Source organism: Camponotus vicinus, unplaced genomic scaffold (assembly GCF_025532165.1).
Source record: "Camponotus vicinus isolate PSW18456_S1 unplaced genomic scaffold, iyCamVici1.0 SCAF_5, whole genome shotgun sequence".
Lineage (NCBI taxonomy): Eukaryota > Metazoa > Arthropoda > Insecta > Hymenoptera > Formicidae > Camponotus > Camponotus vicinus.
Window position 1 is genome coordinate 10,274,330 of NW_028141977.1, and position 20,852 is coordinate 10,295,181.

Sequence of the window (20,852 nt, forward strand, 5' to 3'; positions counted from 1 at the left end):
TCTACAAAATTTTTTTATACTTGGAAATATATTAATCGTATCCAGACATATGATATAAATTATTTTGCCACTTACACGTTGTAAGAGAAGACAAAATTGTGTCCACTAAACGTCGCCAAGAATCGTTTTGCTACAGGATCGTGAACGAGAGAGAACTCTTTCGTTCAGAGTCTTTGAACGCCGATGACCCTCTGTCTCTTACATATTCATATCCCATCGTCAAATCTCGATCGGCAATGGCGATAAAGCAATTTAAGTACTAACGCCGTCCTCCCGTTGCATCCACTCACTGAAGCAATCTTTCTTACCGGTTTTTTAATGGACGTCCGAAAGTCTCGTTGCATCGCAGACCAGTATACAAATTGTGCGCGACATAAAAATTACGAAAGAGAGAGAGAAAAATGTTTCTCTGGCGCAACTCATTTCCATAGATCTCTTTCGACTGTCCAACGATCCCGGACACTTCATGTATCCTCTTCGTTAGAAGAGCTATGTTTATCCACATGTGAAATCTTCAATCGTAGAATAAAATGTTTTTTTTTTAAGTCGAAGAGTTGACCAAAGGAATTCCAGTCGATTCTGACGCAATCCGAATACGGAGTGATTTTTAAAATATGATGTATCTAATGATAAATCTTGTGCGTCGAGGATGAAAAATTTAATTATATCAGGATTTCTGAGTTGTAAAAGTATACGATTACTTTTATCAATTTGAAAATATACACAATCCATTATAAGAAATTAATATTAACATATACATATACATACATAATAAAGAAAACAAAAAAATAAAATAAAGAAAACAATAAAATAAAGAAAACATTTATAAAAATCATATGGATTTAGTCCATTAATCTACTCTGTTGAGTGACCAATAACTATCGTTAATATAGTTTACAGTCATACTTAAATCTTTCACATAATTGTACATCATTTGTATCTTATGCAGTGGTAAGCATCTTAAAAAAAAGATTGATCGATAAAGAAGTTACATCGTCCCATCTTAACGCGATATAAAAAAGCAAATTATATTATAAAAAACTGCCATTATATCCGTAATATAGATATGTACATTTGCGTAAAGAAAAGATATTATTTTTCTTTTGTACGAGATTCTCTTCCGAGACAGCATGCAATAATTTTAATCTTTGTCCATCGTCGTAATAGTGGTGTTCCGAGTTCTCCATCTGTCAGGACGACAAGCACTCCTAATTTCGGCAAGGGGAAAGATTCCCTTCTTCGCATCCATTTCAAAGGACAATGGTCCAGCAGTGTCTTTGTGCGATTCGCAATGGAGTGCTCGGATTGCCGTTGATTACTGACAAATAGCACCGTGGCCGGAGAGCAACGCCAAGAAAGATGGAAACAAATTTGAAGAAAGGCAGAACGAAAAAGATCACTATCAATCACGAAGACAATGAAAAGCATGTGGCAGATTCCATTCACCGATTGTCGTACGAAACTTATATAGATGGTTCGCGTAACAAGTGCTTGCGTTTTTATACATCACCTCTGTGCTATTACCGTAATAAAGTTTCAAGTTACCATTACTATCAATCGATAACGTCCTAAACTTGTTGCTCGATATACTAAGACAAGTTTTACTAAAAGTTAGCGACAAGTTTGCTATTATTTTCAAAAGTGAAATATAATTAATTTCATATAACGAGCCTATTTTAAATTAAAATATTTAAATATAATCATTATTTAATTCAATAAAATATCTTCTCATATAGTATCGAAAATATTTCTTTCATTATTTATATGTCTAAAACTGCATCGAAAGATTTAAATTAGAACAGCAAAAATATACTGCTGCAGGCTGCAGGCCATCTGCTGCGCAAACTTTTTGAACTTATTTGAAATCGCATCATCAGCTAGACAACGAGGAATCTAATATGTTCCACTAGATTTTCATGGTGATGCGATAGGCTCATGTTCACGGCTCATGTTGCTGAATATTATTTTACCTGAAACTGAATGGAAACGAATTTGATGTCCTGAGGCGACTTGGTTTCCGGTTACATTTTGATCTTACCGAGATGTCAAGGATGATGTAACTTTCTGGATTAAGATCGTAAGGAATTAATTTTTACAATATAACAATCTTTTAAAAAATTGATTACAAGAAATTACATACATATGTTACATAAATTATTATTTTATTAAATTATTATTATTACAAAAAAGAGAGAAAATAAAACTCATTATCAAAGTACTTTCTCATTTTACGTTATTTTAAATTAATTATACAAATAGAAAATTAAATTACTTCATTTTTACAATTTGTTATCAATTAAATATAAATTAATTAATATAGATAATATCTCTTAATTAATAATTGCATGATTTAGATGCGAGAAAAAGAGAGAAAAATTTATTATAATTTAAAAATTAAAATATAATATCAATTTTTGTGAAATATTAAACAATTTCTCTTCGCCAAGAATGTATATGAAAATTCATTATACGTTATAATTTCTAAAATGCAACATAATATGTCGCCAGCAAAGAAACGTCGTATTTTATTTCGGGACTTTCACTCTTTTCTTTCGCATGGTCACCTCCTTCACATTTAAATAGCGGTTCACACTGGTCGGAGGAGCCGCAAAAGTCCACTTAGTGGTTCCGTACGAGAACAAGTTCCACACAAAATAAGAGAACCCCGCAATTGTCCACTTTTCGACGTTCGTTCACCATTGCTCGTGATACTTTTTCCATGTAATGAGAATCTCCTTTTCATAATGAGGATCTCCGTTCCATTTTTCTTTTGCTTTTTTTCAGAAATATTTCTGATATCATCAATCATGCTTGAATGTTACAAATTATTTTCGACAAAAACGTGTTTCTCTCAAGAGAAATTAAAGAATAAAAAAAGTTTATTACACGTATCATATTCTTGTTTAAATGTAATTATAAATGTAATTCTTATTTTTGTGTATCGTGAAAAGATATTCATTTTTAAATTTACGTAAAATATAAATTTCTGTGAGTGCTCATAGATACGGCATACTTGTTAGCGCATAAGCAACGCGTTAATGCAAAAGATTTGCATCGCAGCGAAAAGAATAGCCTCGGTATAAATATTAAAAGACGAATTCTTAGAAGAATAATGCGGGGCAAAACATCGCGCTGGATTTACGAGGCATTCCTCTTGTACCGCGGCTGCGTTTATCCGCCTTTTTCGGCTCTATAGTAAAGTACGGTCATTACCACTTGTACTTTTGTTGCTCTTATCGTGCACATTTCAGCCTCTTCGGTAACTTCATCCTCAACAACGGTAGAAGAGAGGCAGAAAAGTCTGCAACAGAGTAGTCTGTGCATTTTAATTGTTTGCTATGCAGACAACTGCCGTTCCAGCCTTACAGTTTACATCCTAAACCTGACCGTTTGGCCCTTTTGGACGATTCCGCCAAGATGCATTTCGGAGCCCTAGAATTAGCGTGGCGTGGGGCCCGCGATAGATTGCAGGGTTGCAAACGCGAAGACGACCGACGGAAGAAACGAAGAAGAAGAATGACTACGAAACACTCAAGTGTGGGAACGGCGAAGATTGGCCCACATGAAGCGCGAATAGTAGTGCCGCAGGAATGAATGATATATACGCATTCTTTAGCATTTTCATAAATAAAATTTATACAAATAATACAAAAATTATACATATGACTCATGAAAGTTTAAAAAGTATTTAAAATATATACAAATTGGACTCGTGAATGTGGAAAAAGCATTTGTCAATTATAATCGACTTGAGTTACCTAGCGTTAAAAACTAAATTTATCATATGTATAGTATTAAAATTGGGTCGATGAAACAGAGAGAAATCAAATGATTATTTCTATGATCTGTATCAACAATAAATACTTAAATTCGATAATTATCTTCGATAATTATTTATCTTCAATATCTTCGATAATTCAATCGGACATTAAGGTCGAAAAATTAGACTGTTTTATGATCCAGTACAAAGTACAAAGAAGATTTGAATTGGCAGACATGAGAGACGTGGTATAGCAGCTGTTTGTTACGTGTTCGCGGCTAAATTACTGCATTTCGGGCTACGTAAATCGATCTTTAAACATTGTGTAATACTGTTGCTGATGCAGCCACCGCTTCCTTGCGGCGTGGAAGTGTACGTGCGCGGCACTTCTGGTTTACATAATGCGAAATTGCTCTAAAAAAAAATGTGACTGGAACGGTCGGTTATTATTTAAATTTCGGTCACAGACTGACCCAGTTCCGGTGGTGGTCGGTGGGAGCTGGTTGAAAGAAGGACTGCGAAAAATTCCCATCGCGAAGGCCGCGACGATGTAAGAATGGCGGTTTCACTTCGTCTCGTGCAATTGCGTGTCGTGTTGGCTGAATGAAAACCTGTCGACGATGAGAGAGGTATCGATGGTCAGCCCACACACTGACAAGCGGCGGCTTCTTCGCAGTTATATAATTTGCGCACATCGCGAGAAACGAACGGTACTTATGCAGCACCGCAGACTGTGGTCGGCATCAAAAGTCGGTCGAAAGCGAAAATTCCGGTTTCAAGTGTAAAATCCTGTTGTAACGTAACATGTAGTCGGAGAGATTTAACCGACGTGAACAATGTGACAATGGTGATCTCTGGTTTTTCCCATTAACATATGGTTGAATGCAAGTATACATGACATCTAAGCTATTCATGCTAGAAATACCACAAAGACTGATAATAGTATTAAGATTATTATTCTTCAAAGAGTCCACATTTTATAGCAAAAATATATTTTCATTGCATCAATGACATCTACAATTTTTTGGAATTCAATAAACATTGATCAATAAACATTGTTCAATAAACATGTTCATACTTTGCTACGATTAAATGCATAGGTATACAATTAATATTCTCCATTTTAAAAATACTCTTTTAAAATTTATGTGAAAACTATTGTATACATTAAAATAATTTACTATCTTTATTGTATATTTACTATCTTTATTACCATTTATAATTTAAAAATGGCATAGTTTTATATTAAATTATATTAATTCAAAACTACATTTAATACAAATATACATGTCAACATGCAATGTTTTTAAAAGAAAAGAAAAGAATTTAATAAAGAATTTTGCATTATTAACAGAAAGATACCGATTATAATATTGTAGTAAATTGAAAGAGAGACTAGTAACAATATTAGTGAAATCATCGATGCTAATCCTTTTGCATCGATATTTATTTGTTCGTGAATCTCATTAGTGTAATTTGAAAATAAAATGCAAAGAAATTATGAAAGCATACCTCAGCACTTAAAATCTTAACGCGTCACGTATGAGCAATAAATTAAAATATGGTCATGATAAGAAATATCGATGAGAATAATATTTTAAGTGTTCACTATCAATTCAACGAGTGAAGTTTAAAAATGGATTAAAAGAGGCGATCGTAAAAATACGCGATGCAAATACATATAATGGAGCGCGGATGCTACAGATTACATCATGTTACAGATTGCGCTGGATTTTCACAGAAAATTGATCGATAATAACGTGTCGATAACGCGAGCGTCGCAATTTCGTGCGCGCGGATTCAAATTTGCACTTGTGACAAATGACCGCGGGTCCCGAGAGCGAGTGATAAATCTCAAGTAGAATCATCGCGGTCGACGTACACGAGCAGGCAACCGGTTCAGGTGAGTCCGGATCATGATGATGTAAGTTTCACCGGTTGCGGAAGATCGATCGATATTGCCTGATAAATCCCATTATTAATGCGAGCGTAGCAAGAACTTGATAAATTGCTGGTACTGGGTATACGTTTAGTAGTGACGATACTACGCCCTTACATAAAACGACCCTCTCGAAGGCTGTAGGGCGATTTATTTGCCGGTTCGCCATCATCTCGTCGTATTTACACGCGTACGTGAGCACGCTGTCCTCTTTCATTATCGAAGAAATCGATAACATAAGCGTAGAAGATCGATAATGGGATAAACTACATTCGCCAAACTGGTTTTTGCAAGCAAATAGAATGGCAATCGTAGAAATTCATTTAAAATATATAGTTAAAAATGTACAGAAAAAAGAGATACTATCGTGCATATTTGAATGAAATGAATTTTATAATAATTAAATGCAATATTATACGAATTAATATTTTTAAAGGCTATATTAGAATTTATTTGAGACTTCAAATTTATGTTAAATTATATACACAGAGCCTATGGAAATTATCAGACTCTTAATCTTTCATCTCACCTTGCATAATAGCATAAGTCATTCTACCTCAAATATCCAACAATCATCGTATTCACACATAATGGGACGGCTGCGCAGCTAATTTCTGTACATCATTGATGATACTCTGAGCGGCATTGCCGCAAATAATTCGTGAGTTGGCAAATAAGAGGGAATAGCCAGACAATCGTCCGATATTTACACGGTTATAATTGACTCTTTCGTGCACGCGACGCTTTGTGGCTCACTTTAAAGCCGTTGAAGACCGCCTTGTTCGTTTCAGAAACAAAGTGGCCTGCATTCTGGAGCGTCTATCGCGACGAGGGATCGCAATGAGACACATATGTATGTATCTCCAATCGCCGCGCTGCGCCATCATTGTGGCGTGGTAGTAGCTGTTATTTTACGGCGCGGAATCCACGCTGCAGCCGGCTGCAGGTGCAGCTACCTCTTCGGTCCTTAGACATTTCGGTGTGCATTGTGATCGAATGATATAATGAAGCCCGTGGGAAACGGATAACGGGGCCACCTGACGCAACGCTGGCGACGATATGCATTTTTAGTCCTTGCATATGTGCGTGTATAAAAAAATATATATATCTATGTGTGTGTGTGTGTGTGTATATATATATATATATATATATATATATATATATATATATATATATATATATATATGTCTTGTATCTGTACGCAAAAAAGATGTGAATCTTGCATGCAAATATGAGAAAGAGAGAGAGAGATAATTGGTTCTGTATGCAGATTGCTACATCAATGACATATGTGATAATATATTACTTTTTTATTTATCTTTTGATGTAGAACATAACATTTCGTAACAATTTAATTATATTAAAATGGAGATTATATTAAGCGAGGAAATATAAATTTCAAGGAATGCTACACGTTTGTAATTGAAAATTAAAAGCATGCGTTAATAATGCTAATATAATCATCATTTGCATTGTTGCAATTATATTTATCAACTCGACAATGGGCGATGCATAGAAATAGATAATACATACCAGATGATAGACAGATTATTAGTTACCAGATGACAGTCTATGAGTCAGTAACAATTAGAGATATCATTAACGTAGAGAAACCTCTATACGATGTGTGGAATTAAAGTATCATAGGGGGCTGACGGTTACCGAAGATTACAGTGTACAACGAAGCATTAAGGCAAGCCCTTTCCATGTATTCAATTCAGTATGCCACTTTTGAACTTGTAAATTAATAGTGCCGTCGTCACTAGACAGACGAAAAAGGAAAAAGCGGAAAATGTTACGAGTGAAAACGACGCAGCTGCAAGTTATCAGTAGGTGAGATGTGTATATAATGGCAAACTATCGTGTATATGTAATCAACACATAAGTATATAATTTGAAATAAGAAAATTATACACATATGTGATATTAAAAAGCTTTTAGAAATTTCTCAGAAATTTTCACGAATTTTTCGGAATAAAATGTTTATAAGAAACTAAGTCCAACTGTGTAAATTATTGATTTTTAAATAAAAAAATAACGAAATTGATACGTTCAGGATATATAAAAAGAAGAACAAATAAATAATAGACACTTGAACAATAATAAATAAAAAAATATCTACATCTATATCTCTCTATTATAATTTCTCTCTCTAAAACTACTTTTCAAAAAATGTCTATTTCTCTTTATCTTATCGAGAGATATAATTACATTTATAATAAAAGTAATATAATTTTGTATTGTTTACATGCATATGATATTATATAACATAACGTCTCCTCTCTTCTATTTTTATAATTTTCTTATAATGGGAATGTTTGACAGTTCTGACACATTTGACAGTTATTATTATTAGTGATCGCTTATTTCTTCTTTTTTAATAATGAAAGAAATAATTGGCGATCTCACACAACGACGATATATGATTTGTGCTAAAAAAGAAGCTGCGAAAGAACGATTGTTGACAGCATGAATTTTTAATCTCACCTACGCTCTTGAATCACGAGACCGTCACGCGTAGACATGCATACACTCTCGGTGAGTGTGTACAACGTTGGAAACCCTACGAGGTATTCGAATTGTCGGTTCTCAACAGGACATCGAGGTGGTACCCTGCAGGGCACGGCGTGGTGCCACGGCACTATCATCCTGAGCTTTCACCGGCGTCATCATCATCGTCATCTGGCGGCTCTTATTCTTCCGGTCTCCGGACTTAATGGACGGATCTGTCATAACCCGTTTCAGCACCTTCGTCAGTGTCGACAATGAGTCGTAATAATGACTTGCAATCTACCACCAAGATCATAGGCGGTGATTTCGCGGAAATAAAATCGCTAATATCGTGGATCATTCGGGGTAGAAATTAAAGTCTCAATCAAAAAAGAGACCAGCAGAGCGGCAAAAGCCAACCGCTTTTTCCCATTTCGATTTCGGTAACTAATTAGATCTCATCGTATTGAAAAGAAACGATAATTCAAGCCTCGTACTCGAGTACATAAATTGTTTATAGTCCAACTTGAAAGAATCCAGAGTGGGTGAAAAAATTGTAATACTTATTATCAAAGTATGCAAAATATTTACTCAATTTATCGTTGGATATCTTTCGTACATGATAACAATAATAATGATATCATGTTTTTCATCCACGGCAGCTTGCATAATTTGCCTCACGTGCTTTCGTACTCGTGCGAATCGATTTCACGACAAATTACAAGCACAAACGAGCGTGCAATAGATTCACGACTGCGACGCGTGTAAGAGCTCGCTAACCGTCCCACGATTTCTTACAATCAAACGATCCTTCCGCTGCTTTCAAAGTGCCCCGACGCACTTTCTTGGATTAAACATCGCCCATCGCCGAGATTAATAGCCGTCACGTTGCGTTTTGCTTAACGCCGCGCATTCACGGGACGCGCGTGTGCGTGAACACGCGTTCACCGGACCCGACGTTGTTTCCCCGTATACCCACCTCTGGAGAAGGGTCCCCGGGTCGGCACAATGCCCGACAATTCCTACAAGTAAACGCGTTTACATATGCATACAAAAGCCGCAGTTTCCGCGCGACACCGCGCGAATGGCGGCCACAAGCCGCGCTTCGACTCGCGAAAAGAAAATATCGTTGCGGAACGACGCCAGAAACGACGACGACGATGACCGCAAAGACGACGACGACCACTACGACTCGCGTTCGCACACGTGCGTCTATAGAAATGTCGTCGGAAAGCAGCGCGACGTCCATTTACGTAGTTGAGTCGGATTAATGGTTCCCTCTCGAACCTCCCCTCCGAGATGCCGACACGCGTAATCGAACTCTCGTTCGATTCCTGAGTGGGCGAGGACAATTTGCGACTGCGCAATACGTTCCTTAACGAGCGCGAGATTTATCCGGTATTTATATCCGCTTTTGCGTACACGAGGAGGCACGAGCGGATGTTCCATCGGATCGACTCGATAAAAATATCAGCTGTAAAAATAAACGCCGTTAAATAGACGTCACTTGCAATGCTTCAGCTCTGTGTGAACAATCTATGATTTGCGATAAAATTCAGGACAGGATTTTATAATTTTATATATACAGAAAATATATTTTTTTAAAGAGAAATAAAATGCATGTCTATTAAATAAATATCATACGTATATATTAAAAAATTTGCGACATAAAAAATTATAAATAGATGTCTGTAGAGATTAATATTTAGTATATAGCTATATATAATATACATGTAGATGAAAATATCCTGATGCTTTTTAAATTAGAGTCGAAAGCTCATAGAATTCGAGCTGATGCATCGATTGCAGAGTAAACAATATTTAAGAATTTTATTCTTCCAACTGAAAGATACATTTCTTGGAATCATTTGTCGTATTTCCTTTAATAACTGTATAACATAATCAATCAATGACTTTTTAACATAAAAATATAAATAATATATTAAGAAGTTATAAATATGCATAAGACTCGATTATGACACTGTCTAGGAAAAATAGTGAAACAATTTAATTTATTATCTTCTCAATCATTGAAGCGATCAAATAATTAACTTGTAACGCTTTAATAGCTACACTAATGATAGATCAATTAATGGCATCTTCCCGAGAAGATTCCTGAATTTTGTATCACTTACTTTCAAGTGAACGGCTCTCTTTAATCTCTCACCACGGGGGGGAAAGTTTTCTTATTACATCCCTTTAAATTCGAAATGAGCATCTTACTTCTAGAACAGACGGATTATTCATACTAACAAACAGCTCGTTGTTCCAATGATCGCGATCATTTCGCATTCGCGCCGCTCAATCAATAATGGTATCGCGACGTTAAACTTATCACGCATAGCGTTCGTATCAAAAATTCCATGTGATTTTTATTATTTTAATGGTGAACAAGCATGTGGTGATTGAATTATCGTTAGATTTATTCGCCAATGACTTCGCGATAATAAGTCATTTAACATCGTTCATTAAATCAAGTGAATGAAAACAGAGATGATATGCTCTTTTATATAATTAAGTATTTAAATTTTAGATGTCACACAATTATAATAATTAATTTAAATTAAATTAATTATTAAAATTATTTTAAGTAAAAATACAATCAATAGCAATGTATGGCATTTTATACGTATATTAAATTAATGGTTCCCGTAAAACTCGCAAGACACTGGTTCCCGGAACCATTTCACATTAATGCGACATTGTATCACGTTGTTAAGGCGATGACGGCGAATAAAGTGCGTTACTTAACGACCCTCGCGTTTATACGATTTCCGTCGGATTTAAGGTCAGAAATTTATATCGTTACGCGTGTTGTACTGTTAAAACAATATAATTTATACCCGCGTGGATTAATAGCTACCATAATTCCGAAGCCGAAATACACCAAGGCTCGTAAGTCACCGCAAGACCACTTCGCACCGCGGTCACTAACGCGGCCCAATCGTGGTAGGAACAGCTCGCTGCACCGAATAAGATACGTTATTTAATGGTCGCTGTATTTGTATTATACGATGTGCACTGAAACGGAGCAAGAAGCTCGCTTACTTCGCTTAGGACGGAACCAGGAGCGAAATGAACGAAGCATCCTTGGCGCGGCGTCTGAATTAATAGCTCTCACAGCTCTCTACGAACCATAAGTAATACTATTAACTCGTAGAATCTTCACGTAATTGTACCGTACGATGTATCGCGTGCGCGCGTCCATGATTACATCAACTTGCTATGTCACATGGGATATATACGTCAGATGTTGCGAGACATAAAGTCACGACGTTCATTTATAGAGCGAGGAACAATCAGTGTTGGTTCGTGTTATTTAATATAACGATGAAATACGGGAGTCTAAGAGAAGGCGCTTAATGGAAATCCTTATTACGCGATAAATATACGTTTATATATCGATACATGGTACGGTAATGTAGTATAATCTCGAAAACCTTCAATGGAACATTCTCTACATTATTATCTGTTATTTTAAGGAGAATCTTATGCGAGAAATTCATTTCTCGTTGTAATATTAAAATTAGCACGTTTCCATTTATTGCTAGACTAGTAATAAAAGACGTATGATTCTTCTTGGATCTCATAAAAATTTTTCAAAAGATGGATAATAAGATAGATTGACAACAATGTGACTCAAGTTGTCACCGAAGAGAATCGATGCTTCGCGATGACATAAATGCACCTCGTGTCCTAGGATATCAATTACACCCTCGCCGTAGCCCTCGGCGCGAAAATGTCATTAGAATCAATAACAGCAACTCCCCCTCTCCCCCTCTTCTTCCCATTCAATTCGCATACGCACAATTCCACCCTCGCTGCTTCCGTTCGACCAACTTTTCCCGATGGCGCTATCATTCTAGGGAGCATTGTGTCCTGTTTCCTTGCGCAACCAAACTTTTCCCACCCTTCCTCGCTTGTCCTTCGCTTCGTTGCCGAAAGGCATGAGGGACGCGTCCGAATATTCACCAATTTCACGAACTTGAACACACGTGCTCGATTAAGGTGTTTGAAAAATTCCACCCACACAGACAACGTTTCCTTATTACTCGACTTGCTTTTCATTCTTAGTCTTTTATCATCTTCTCATCAGCGAAAGAAATTTCGAGAGCTGTCTCTAAATATTAAAAACTTACAAGTGCATAGACAGATAATCCTATAGAAGAATTTTATAAAAAAATCCGATAATTACATAAAAGATCCTGCATAATATGACAAACATTTTAATTAAATTCACAGCAGACTTAATAATAATCATAATATTCTAGATATTTTGAATCTGTCCAATATATCCGGATTTTTATACATCATCACTGCGGTGCTGCGGGCGATATTCCAGCGTGGCTGGCCGTATCGTCAATATCAACGAGCGTTTTCATTTTTCTCCATTTTTCGTCGGAACGAGGTAATATTTTCGCTACGAGCCTCGGGACTTCCTAGTCCTGTCAAGTTACTGGAAGGACACGGCAAATCCCGCGGCATCCCCGCGCCCGGGATCAAGGAGGGTGGTGGAAAGAGGAATTGGAGACGTATATACGGCGGCGGAAATATATACGTGGCCTAGAGGGTTCAAGGATGTGCGACGTTGTCTTCCACGGGGGGTGGATTTGCCTTGGAGGAATCCGCAGTCTTCACAGAGGGAGGGAACCATCCCGTTAAGCCACCATGATTCCACGAGATAAACCCCCATATTATGTCGCGTGGGATTATGCGGAAAACCAGCCACAAGACGCGACGACCCGCTGTCTTTGTGTGCGCGCACGACTCGCGGTATACGTATATATATGTATGCAGTACAATTCTGTAGGTGTGTATAAAGATTTTACGAGCGCGCCACGTCTCACGGAGACGATCGTGTCTTCTCGAGAAAAAAAAAATTCCCCGCGCTACAAGAAGAAAATTAAGAAAGCTTAGGATAAGAAAGGGTGCGTAGCTTGCGCACGTACGCACCCTTTTATTATTTTCTCGCTGACGGCTTCGTGACAAACGAGCTAAGACACATTCGCGCTATGAAAATATAATCTCGTAAAGATTATGTGAAATATTGCGTTCATATTGATATTGTATGAAGTATATCACAGAGTATGTTTGCGTGTTGATTAAGTTAAATATTGCATTTGTATAGATGTAAATAATTAGGCACATCGAATTGCGATTCTCATTGCGAAGAAAAAAAAAATACGCATTTGTGTTTAAAGACTTTTAACTTTTCACAAATTTCCTAAAATGTCCAATTATTGCAGTTTATATTATTCCCAGAATATTTTCGTTAAACGCGATAGAGTTTCAAAAATCTTATAGCCTCGCATCGCGTCAGGTTTTTAATATTCGAAGGCGAGATCGTTACGAAAAAAACGAAAGCATCACTTCCGCTGATGGCCGAGCATGAATGGTCCGTTTATCGTTCGAAAAAAATCCACCAATGATTCCCCATAAAGGAGCTCCGAGTATACGAGCCGGGGGCTCGTATTTAAGGGATTTTAAGGAACCATCGCTTGGACGAGTTTTTCGTTTGGTGTCTTCGGGGCCAGCGCATTTTTAATTAAGCCGTAAATCCAAGTGTCGCGGACCGCCTTTATTGCGGGCCTAAACTATATCGGTCGCACTCTTAAAAAGATACAACACGAGACGAAATCCTTGCCGAACGATTCGCCTCGTGTTTTCGTGTTCACGTCGCGCGCACAGAGCTCTCGCTGGGAGGCGTCTTTTTTATCTCGAACCACCCTTGGAAAGGCGCGCGATGTCCTGCATCCTTCGTCGTAATGATCGGCCCCACTGCCAGGAATGTCGTAAACAGAGTCAAGGTGGTCCGGGGGGATGATTCGTCCTCCTCTCTTCCTTTTTTTTCTTATTTTCTCTCCTATATAAGTCAACGCTCTTAAAACCTTAATGTCCCGGATTTCATTGCCTTTTATTCTCACGTGAACGCGATCGTTAATGTGGACTCGAAGAGACACATGGAATTTGCGTAGTACGCGTGACAGAATGGCTTATATGGTTTCTGGTTATCGGCGAACCAACGTATATCTGGCTTAATCGTGATTCTTTCGAGACTTTTCGTTCTTTTTATCTCTTCTTACTGCTATATCATTTCGAGCTCTTAAATTTTTGCAAAATATGTGGATGAAAACAATAATATGTACAATTTACTGTACTTTTTATTAGGTACTTTACTTTTTATACACGCACACAACAGACAGAATAGAGATGGTTTATCAGATTTTAATTTAAAAAATTTACAAATGATTTATCGAAGAAATAATACACGATAAGGTAGACAACTTTTCATATAATTATAATGCATTAGAAGTGACACGAAGAATTATCTCCAACAATGACAAAAAATATATTGCATTCTTCAATACATAAAAAATTGAAGAAAATATTTAAGAGCTATGAATGAGACGTTTGGAGTCTTGGTGTTTGTTTATGCAACGGAGAATAAAACGGTAACAAAAGACCAATGCCCTATCACTGTTGAGTCATTCTCGCATCTCCGTTAGCCACTTGGGCAAGACAGGAGAGAACAACGCCAACGGAAAACTCAAAGGAGAACGGAACGTCGTATAAATACAGAGAGAAGACGGTGAGAGGCGAGAAGGACGCATAGATACAGGTCGCATCCGTTGCAGCTCGTCGCCTTCCACTTCCATTTGAATAAAAGCAACGATAAGCACATCCTTAGAGTCGCTCGCAGTTTCTGAATTGTTTCCGCTTCTTAAACCCCCGACAAATTTATTATAATAACTACCCTTAGAGCCGGCGGATCTCTCTCGCAGTTCGCTCTCTCTCCGTCTTCCACCGTCGCCAACCTCTTCGGGTTTCGCAGTCGTCTCATCGTCTCTCTTTCTATCCGCGCCGCCACCACTCTTACGCTGCTTCTTGGCCTGCGCACCAGACGCTTCCACCCCACCGTCTACCCTGAATGTGAATGCGCCTCTGTTGTTCATACCCGTCCCTCTCTTCGTTGCCCTCTCCCATGCCACCGCCTTCGGTTTTCTCTCGCGAGGAAGAACTCCCTTTTCTCCGGGTAGTCGCCGGGCGAAAGGAAGGATCGCTCCCGCGAATAATGTGTTTCTCTTTTACCACGTGGCGAGGAAGCTTGGGATAACGGAGACTGAAGAAGAGCATCAGTTGCAATATTCTTAGCGCGCGAACAACGTCAAGTTTTCTGAATATTTCGAGCCGGTTTACGGCCCAGCGTGCGGCAGTTAATCATTTTACGATAATTACACGCTTTAAAGCCACAGAGTCGGATAATTCTCTTCTTATTAATCCAGCAGACTCAATTTGAAACTCGCGGTTTATAGAAATATTGAGACTTGAAAAATAAATATATAATAAAAAAATATTATATTAATAAAATATTATAAATTTCTATTATACATATGTACACATATATAATTAATCTGATTTTTGTTTCTGCAGCTACTCTTTATTATTCAATATTGCACTATATTTTGTGGAATTAATTCATAAATATTTTGCGGATATATCATTCTTATGTACTTTGTTTATTAACTATTATATTATAAAATTTTAGGATTTAGAATAAACTCATATCTTTCTTTAAATCTACACATTTATGTATAAAATTAATAATTTAATTACTTTAATTCATATAATATGTGTGTAAAATTATACATGTATAGAAGTTTGAGTAGTTGCAAAAATCACGATTAATTGCAACGCTATCGGATACTGCAAACTTCCAAAGCGAAAGACATGTGTAGAAACATCTTAACAAAACAAATCTGTATTTTTCATCGAAGGCACCACCATCACATCTCGACGTGACCTAAGCAGACGACCGGTAGGTCGTGTATGTACGCGCGGTTCACTCTTAATATTATCTGCCGTAACCGCCGCGTTATGGTGTCCGTAAATAGGCGCTGGCTCGACGCGTGTATTTTTCCGTCTCGCGGAACCGCGGCCGCTGAAAACAACATCGCGGAAATTATACGCGGCAGGAGGAAGACGACGGACAAAGTGGAAGCCGACGGAGGGGAAAAAGAACGAGAAGAGAGAGAAAGAGAGAGAGAGAAACAAAGCGGAGAGAAGAGACTCTGAAACGGGCGGTTGCCTCGCCTCGGTATGGTATTTACGACGTCATTTCCTCGCTGACTGTCAATAATTTCCCTAGGGGATGCGCGGAAGATACTATGCTTCTCGTGTGCCTCCGCCGCGCGTCTTCGGACGCAGCTAACCGTCGTCTTTCTATCCACCTATCTCTTGCCCGCGTCACTTTTTTTCATCTCTCTTTTTTCATCCCTTTCACTTCGAATTGAAAAGACGTCGAAAGCAAGGCCGGCCGAAAAGTAATATCGTACAGATGAGAAAAATGTGTAAACGGCTCGATGAAGCTCGAGATCGATTATGCGCTTTCGGTAATTTACTTGTACACACGATACATGCTGATTTTCCTCAAGTCGGCTTCGACATTTAAATGTCGAAGCGTACGAGCGAGAATTACAGGCACTTATTACTTCGATCAATCTAACCTTTCGAATTAATGACAGCCTTGTTAATTCCAGATTTAATTATCCACCTCGCGACGGCTACTTTCTATTAAATAATGCGCGTGTAAAAGTGCATAATAAACACTAATAAAAATTACACGCGCTGACAATTATAATTATATACGCACGCACACACAGATTTAAATATGCTACATATAGTTAATAGTTAATATATTTGCTTAGCTATTTCTCTCAATTATTGAATAATTATACCTAGAGTAGTTAATCAAGGCGGAGAGAAAAAAATATCCTCAAGTATATTATTCTGCTTTGAACGTGGAAATTATATAAGATAAGCAAGAATAATATTAGATTAAAGGATAATTATAAAAATATAACTGAAAAAATAAAAAAAATATACATATGTAGCTATATTACATGCGTAATGATATAATAATTGTCGAATGTATGTATCTTTCTATCATCCTATTATCCATATTTTACTTTTCGCCATAAAATTTTAATCTCATAAAGATAAAAATCAATAAATATGAAAATTTATGCTCATGATTTAATATCGTGTTCGACGGCATATAAATCATTTTGTTGATAAAAAAAAAAATACGCGATCGTTCTATTAACTTTTGTATAATTATATGATAAAATTATGTATACTCATTTACATGCATATCGGCCAGTTTGCGCGCGACTAGTTATTATGCCGCCGAGCCCCTTTAAAAACAGTTAAACGCGGGGAAACTGCAGCTTCAAGAAGCAAGACAGCGCGTTGCCTAATGAAGCATCTCCTTTAACTAATTTACAATCAGCGCTTCCTCCCGTGCCGGTCGAGACGTGGACGACGGAGCGAGATACCGCGGAGGGGTGCGCGCGGAGAGGGAAAGAGGGGAGCGGAGAAGAACAAGTACCTAAGTTCTATACTTTCTCTGTCCCGAGATTATCGCCGCCTCCGTGACCCAGAACTCTTTAATTTTCGCCATCGATACCGTAGCATCCTCTTTAACTCATTAGACTCAATCAATTATACGGGCGTACGATTACTGTAGTCGGCTTTCTCCTTCTCATTCTCACTCTTCTCTTCCCCTCTCTGTTCTTCCCCTCCCCATGTTCTACCGTCCCTCCCGTGTCGTCCTGTTCAACAACCCCGTCTTAATCCCTCGACCAAGACCCCGAGTGGTATCCCGAGATACTAGGGTTTACCAAGGTAAACCTCTTAGCGTTCCGATGCCATGGGAAGTCAAGGTCGCGAGACACGTGATCCGTCGAGCTTCGGAGAACTTGGTGAACGATATTGACCGAATCCTGCATGGTTTCAAACACACCTACCTGCAAACAAAAAGGAGGATTACGTTAATAAAGCTCATAAAAAGTAAATTAGAGTACTTATTTTTGATGTCTTATACATAATATTGTAATAATTTACACATTGCTATGTTTGATGTAGTATGGAAACTCTCAGATTCTAAACAAAATATTCTAATATATATATATATATTGTGCATAATGTATTTTTTTAACGTTTTATGCTTTAAAAGTAATGACAAAACATTTAATAATCACATAGCTAGACTATTTTTAGATCTAATATACGTCAATATAGAAATTAATATATATTAATTCATGTACTATTAAAAATAATAATAAAATACATTTGTTTAAAATTATAATCAATGATCAATACTCCAGGTGTAATAGGAATAAAAGAATTAAGCAAAATATCGTTGAGTAAAGACATTGATTTCTTCAGGCGAGGCTAAAACGATGAGAAGCAAAGATATGATTCAGCTAGCTACAATCTCGTTCTAAAACATGCAGCCAGGCTTTGTTATCCCAATTTAATGCATAGACATCTGAAAAGGCGTTACAGCAGGGTGGCCCATTTGTTCTCTACATGTCCAAGGCTATAATGTCATACGATAAGACGCGGGTCGCTTAGTATGTTAGCCAGCAGTTAAAACCTTATCACAGTACATCTCGTGTTATTCGTCAAGGCGTGACGAGTGGGTGGAATTTTTATGTCTTCGAAGTGGCAGCGTTTCTCTTCCCTACCAAAATCGCTTAAATAAAACTCGAGAAGTTAACGTCGAAACGTTGCTATAGCCGACCGACGATTAACTTGATGAATTGGATACTCGAACATTGTTGCGATGAGCACCGACAAGCTACATTTTATGCAAACAAATTAATTTAATGGTTATCGATTTTACATGTGACTATATGTGTAATAACAGCATAATGTATATGCATGCCTTTTGTTCGGCGAATTAGGAGTACTTGCTAATAGAACGAATCACAAAAATGTATACTAACAAACTCGATTTGTGCTTTAAAATAATCACATTTTATATTGTAGATGCGAATAAAAATTAAGAATTAGAAAATGTACCGGGGCATTGTATCAATCAATAGCTAATCATTATTTACTTAATTATTAACGTATTTTGATTGAAGTTAAATAGTCCTAATTCGAATCATAAATTTATCTTAAACAACATTTTCCAATTCAAATTCAAAAAGTAATGCTTAATAAAACCGAAATTTATTAAGATGTTATTATGACGTAAATAATAATTTTTATAATTATTAATTTTTTGCATTTTGATTGAAGTAAATATTTTATAAACAAAAAGATTATTGAGACTGATTTTCATTGCTTTTATCAATATGAGACTTTAAAAATTTAGAAGAAATACAGTGAAGAAATCATACCGAGGAAACGGGTGTGATAGAAGAAACGGTGTCGACACGATTCGTGATATTATGCAGGACAGACTGGCAGGAAACGGTGTAACATCAGCCATAGGCTCCATGTACGAGGGTGGAATATGCTTAACGTTAATTTGTACGATAAAAGAATTATTGATTTTTACTTAGGCAGCCCAGTCAAGGGTGAGACAGAGAAAGAGAGAGAGAATGTACGGATGGGGGAACCTTGCTTTAAAGTGGAGGTACTAATGAGACGCCTTTAACGCATCGTTATGCTATCTCACAGCTGGAACCTTAAGTTGAAGATGCCATTCGTTTATACGAGTAGAGTATTACTTTCTTAATATTCTAAAATATTTTTGACGAATGTGATTACGTCACTACTAAATACTCTATGAAGAAAAAATATAATCGCCATAATATAACATTTTATCCATATATTAATTAAGAAAACCGAGACACATCTATTCTCAATAAAATATTTAGTTGTTTGTTTTTTTAATAAATTTACATTAAAATTAATAATTAGGAATTTGGCTCAAATAAATAAATAAAAATTAAATTTTTAATTTTTAATTTACATTAAATTGCATAAAAAAATATTCTTCTAGTTTGGAAAACATATTCATTGCATATTTTTTTTAATTGTAGATCACTTGAAAACTTTACTTATATAGAACTAGCATGATATTAATTAACGTGATCGGCTCGAACAAGTTCAGCTGTCAAGTTGTACATGCTCATGTAAAAATCGCGTACATTATGTGCATGTGAACCGTTGCGGCTGCGACGGCTTTGCCGCGTCTGAAAATTTGGAGTAATAGGAAAACTCCTGAGCGGAAAAGAAGTTCAATCTAGCCGGGCGAGGGAGAAGCTTGGAAAAGCTCTTTGGGCTCCTTTGATTCCAACTCGGCCCCTACCACCTTCTAAATCTTTTCCCCACCTCCTTTTCCTCACCCTCCTCTCAACCACCGTCGCCTACGACTCCATAACGTTTTTCACGATAGGAAGAAGCTTCCAAAAGTTGCTTTGCCAAGTTGCCCTGCGGCCGTGCATCGGGCCAGTCTCTAAAAATCTGACTTTCTTCTTCGCTTTCTTTAACCACCGTTGCGGATAACCGTCTACGGTCGGGATGGATGTTCTCTCTATATTTACGGTAGGGGAATGATGAAAGAAGAAAGTGATGGAAGGAGACCGCATTCGCATTTTAGCGATCGTCGAAAGGCAGGAGTAAAGAGAAGAGTTGCACATTTAAGGTTTGCAGTAAAATCATGTTTTCCATCTAATAGAAATTTGATTCTTTCTCTCGAATTTGTGTTTATTAATTAGAATGATAATCAGAAAAATGATGATTCATTGAGAACCAAGGCAATGTTTATAGAGAAATATATTCTACTTGTCAACAAATATATAGAATTCTTATAATTTTATATACATATATATGTTTTAAATCATATCTAATCTTGATAAAAAGAAC

The 20,852-nt window shown here is 37.0% G+C and overlaps 1 protein-coding gene and 1 long non-coding RNA gene across 3 annotated transcripts in view; both read right to left on the reverse strand.

The window, feature by feature from the left end:
- Mesr6 (misexpression suppressor of ras 6) overlaps positions 1–20,852 on the reverse strand; it is a 582,772-nt gene that overhangs the window by 383,403 nt on the left and 178,517 nt on the right. The gene's annotated exons all lie outside the window — the stretch shown is intronic.
- LOC145972207 (uncharacterized) overlaps positions 17,979–20,852 on the reverse strand; it is a 67,441-nt gene continuing 64,567 nt past the window's right edge. The window contains exon 3 of the long non-coding RNA XR_014439094.1: positions 17,979–17,995. This is a non-coding gene — a long non-coding RNA (uncharacterized LOC145972207). The remainder of the gene's footprint in view (positions 17,996–20,852) is intronic.